Raw genomic sequence first — 5,000 nt, 5'->3', positions numbered from 1 at the left:
AGACATCAGTGTCGTTAAACGAGGCGGCAGACGAAACGACGCCAGGAATCACCACCGATCGGTTTTCAACTAAAATCATTTCCGGGAGAAAAGAGAAAACCTGGCATAAATATTCATGGTCACATAAAATGAATGTGCAGGCTCTCGATTGCTGCTCGTGCGCGGGCTCCATCTCTGTCTTTGGCGCGCGTCACTGTCTTAAAGGAACACTGCCCATTTTCAACCCGCTTTGTATATCATTACAAAATCAGTATAGTATATCGGAAAACTAAAGTTGTGGACTAGTGATGTCATTTGTGCATGAATGACATCACTGGTCCACAACTTAACTCAAATCAACAGCTGTCAAACTAAAAGAATGCCTGCAAAACTGTTTGCAGTTTTCGGATATACTACTGATTTTGTCATGATACAAAGCTGGTTGAAAATCGGCAGAGTGTTCCTTTAAGATTCAAGATTCACTTTAATAGCCACAGTAAGTAATCAGATTACAAACGAGGAATTTGACTTAGTGCAGGTATGCAGCACAGCGGTCACGTGACTCACACCAATAGCGGAAGACAGTCCTGGAGACAGTGTGCAGCACAGCGGTCACATGACTCACGTCAATAGTATTTTTGGGCGAACTATTCCTTTAACCCACTGCAGCTAGCTTCTTTCCTGAGTGTATCTTCCTGCTGGCATTCCCTCTGTCTCCTCACCTAGCACACATCTCTCTCTCTCTCTCTCTCTCTAATAGCTCTGCATGGACTCTCTCCCTCCTCGGCTTTGAGCTTTACGGATCCTGGAAGAGGAAGAGGATGGTGAGCGCGGGCTCCAGAGCACGGGCCAATCGCTCTCTCCGCGGGCCGCCGAAAACTTGGACGGCAGTCGCCCCTGAGGGACGCCTGCTCTCCACTTCATGTTTTACAGTACAAGCAGCACAGCGGCTCTGTTAGCTCGCTGGAAGGAGGTGATTACGATGATGAGCAGCACGGACGTGTCTTCACTGATTAGACAGGAGGAGAACTAGACCAGGCGAGCCTCGGCCAATTGAAACATATGCATGGAATTGAAGTCAGAATAAAGGATTACACATTGGGTAACTTTATTCTTTTGTACACGAGTGTGTGTGTGTGTGTGTGTGTGTGTGTGTGTGTGTGTGCGTGTGTGTGTGTGTGTGTGTGTGTGTGTGTGTGTGTGTGTGTGCGTGTGTGTGTGTGCGTGCGTGCGTGCGTGTGTGTGTGTGTGTGTGTGTGTGTGCGCGTGTGTGTGTGCGTGTGTGTGTGTGTGTGTGTGTGTGTGTGTGTGTGTGTGCGTGCGTGTGCGTGTGTGTGCGTGCGAGAGAGAGATCAGAATCGTTTCTTTGTGTGCGACTGTTTGCTTTTGCGTTTGAGTGGGACGAGGAGCGGGGCTCTCCTCCAAGAGAGACAGAGCGATATCAGCCAAGTGCAGGGAGCGGCCCCAACATGTCCTCTTCCTGCTCTCCCTGCTCGTCAGCGGGTGGGAATAGAGGCAGGGTCTGGCTGATGGCCACGCGCGCAGGCCCACACACTCTTATCACACTGCTGCGTATTGTCCGGGCCCGGGCCCAACCCCTCGGCGTGGGCGTCGAGGAAAAACGCCTTCGCCCCGTCCCGTTCCGCTCCCCACCGGCCGCGGCCCACCGCCGAGAAATCCGTTTCCTCGCAAAATGAGTCAGTGAAAAACTTCGAGTCTCCCGCGTCACGGTCAGGTGCCGGTCAACTTTTTACCGGACAACTCTGATGTCCCCGCGGGAACTCTAAATCTGTTTTGGTGACACACCAGATGAATCAGAGCAGAAGGGGGTACCCCGGCGCGGTCCATCCAGCGCCCGAGGTGAGCGACAGAGCGCGGTCGGAGAGAGAACGTGCTGCTTATTTTCGTGTTGGGAGCGGGCTGGCCGTTTATGTTCCAAACATACATTTCTAAAGTAGGGGAGAGTGGGGTGAGTTGTGCCAGTGGGGAAGTTGTGCCACCCCTTGTATCTAGAAAACCATAGAAGAAATTGGTCATGTGACCACACATTTTTGAAGAGGCATCCATTTTACTCACTCTGCAAAGAAGGGAGGCAGATGGCACAAGAGCTAAGCACATTTAAGTTCAAAAAACTGTTTTTTGCCTCTCAAAGTAAATCTTTTATGATCAAGGTTTATTGATTGTTGTGTCTGAACAATTATAGACAAGCTTGAAAACATTTCACACATGTGTTAGTGTTTTAGTAAGCTACAATATGAGGCTATACTGTTAGCATGATGTTAGCTCCAAACCAGCTATATGATACAAGTTTGTTAAAATGGTGGGGATGGGGTGATTTGTGCCAAAAGGCCTGGGTTAAGTTGTGCCAGTGCAGTTGCAGTTGATTTAGTGAAATTTTATTTCATTTTGTTCTTAACACATTGAATGCCAGCCATGTTTTCATTCCTGTAGGTAAGTTGTGCCAGGGGTGTTTTTGACGATTCTGGCTCATTTTAGCAACAGCCGAGGATTCTTTTCTGTTAAGAATTCATGAACACCAATCATCTAAAAATAACTAATAGAATGTGTGCTTTCTCTGTCTAAAAGAGTTAGTTTGCAGAGTTAGTAGTTATGTAGATATTAGCCGTTGAGTACAGCATGGTTTCAGCGTCTGGAAATTTATTCGGAGATAAATGGCTTTTTGTGAAACAGTCACTTTAACCATTCATTTTTGGCATCAGTAAGACCGTCAGACATTCTAAACAATAGTTTTGAACAGTAATTTCCTCCATAACAACAGGAAACACCCCTCTCATTCAAACTCCTCCCTCCGTGTGTCTTGTGTCCTCCTGGCTGTACAGCGGGCGTGTCAGAAGCGCTTTTGCTGCTGCCTGCCTGTGTGCCTGCCTGCCTGCTTGCGTGCGTGCGGACGCTCCTTGTGCGAGTCAAGATGGGCCGGGGAATGCGTGGGCGATGGGCAGATGTTGATTATGGCCTTTCTGAGGTGTTTCAAAGTGTGTTTCACCTATGATCTATTTTGCAAATCGCTCTCCGCTCTCTGTGTGCTGCTGCCGGTGCGCGGCCGCTCTCAGGCAAGACAAGTCTTGAGTGGATTACTGTAAAATCGCCACGGCATTTCCTTGAACGGCTTGGTCCCGCGGCAGTTTTTTCTTTGATTTCGGTCGTCTGGGGGAGCACTGTCAACACTTAGTGGGTCGGTAAAATAGATTATACACATTATCTTGCTCCAATAGTGATCTCGAAGATGTAAAAGTTGTTGATTGATGTTCCACCGTCAAAAAAAAAAAATGTTTATCTAAGACGAGTTATTTCGGCTCTGGCACTTAAGCGTTGGATTATGTAAGACGAATTATTTCGGCTATGGCACTTAAGGTGTTAAATGTTTAAATAGACCTTGTTGAAGAATATTGCAGTATTGGCAAGTGTAGCCTGGCTCTGTGATAGTTGATTTTGTTCATTTTGAACATAATTTTTATTTCTGAAAATGTTAAATATGTAGGTCAACTGCTGCTACCGTTTAGCCTTGTTTAACCCTGTTATAGTACACTGGACTTTAGTGTTATCTTTATTTTGTCTTGCTTTGATATAGCATTACAGTATATGAGATGAAAATGTTCTGTTTTACTTCAGTAATCAATGGCACAATTTACCCCAACGTATTCTCTCCAAAGGCACAACTTACCCCGCACCGGGGGCAAGTTGTGCCAAGAGACCACTTTTTTAAGAATAGCCATATTTTTTTAACAGTTTATTTAAGATCCAAAGGGAGTGTTCCCAGTGGTGCACAACATCCTGAAATATATTTACATATTGTAGTTGGAGGCATTACTGTCATGCCCTCACTTTAAAGACACCTCAAGTAAAAAGTGGCACAACTCACCCCACTCTCCCCTACAGGGCAGAACAAAAGAACTATCGTCCGTCTGCCCCAGAGACGTATTAGTCGTCAGACTCATAGACTCTGCGTGTTAATGTGTTTTACGGTGGGCTTTACCTTTAAATAAGCAGGAACACAAATAATACTCTGATCTGCTTGGTAGTATAACACAGCATGTTGCAGATGAGAATAATAACATTAAGTTCAAATGTAATTGCGTCTCATTTTGAAAGCGGTTGAGGAGTATACATGTTGACACAGCAGCAGCGTATCATTATCATCATTATTGTTATTATTATTACTGTGCGATGTGAAGACGACGGTGATTGACAGCGGCCTGGTGGAGGAGTCCAGTCCCTGCGGCTAAATAATGTTCCAATGTAATCACGATCGATCGGTTATTGCCTGTGGAGTATTGGCCCTGATGATTAATGAAGATAATATAGAGTGTGGATGAAAGGCCGGTTCTGTCAAACAAAGGATTACAGTCTTCCATCTCTCTGCTGCAGAACCTTTCATTAGAACTGCCCATCCCTCCCCCGCCCCGCCCCGCCCCGCTCCGCCCCGCTCCGTCCACCAGCACAAATATCAAAACATAGGCTATGTATTGCTGAAATTAAACTCCTTTCACATTGTGTTTTTACCCCTTTACATGCAAACACACACACACACACACACACACACACACACACACACACACACACACACACACACACACACACACACACACAAACAGTGATCTGAATAAAAAGATAAATTAAACTCTCATCATAAGGAAAACGTCCACAAACAGAAACAAACAATGCACATTTTGCACGTATGCTGTAGATACACATTTCTTCATACATGTAATGAGAAATGCCTCACCTCATCCACCACCGATGTGTAGCAGCCACCTGGGTGATGCACGGCAGCCAGTTTGCACCAGAACGCTCAGCACACATCAGCCTATCACGGTGGACAGTTGAGGACTGAATGTGCCAATTAGATATCGATGATGGATGATTAGGTGGCCATGATGGAACGAAGGCCTTTATGGGAATTTAGAAAGAGCACCGGGGTTCCACCCCCCAGAGCACCGGGGTTACCCCCCCCCCCCAGGGCACCGGGGTTACACCCCCCAGAGCACCGGGGTTACCCCCCC

The sequence above is a fragment of the Poromitra crassiceps genome, assembly GCF_964638095.1.
Source record: "Poromitra crassiceps genome assembly, chromosome: 15".
NCBI classification, from domain to species: Eukaryota; Metazoa; Chordata; class Actinopteri; order Beryciformes; family Melamphaidae; genus Poromitra; species Poromitra crassiceps.
This window is presented reverse-complemented; position numbering follows the sequence as displayed.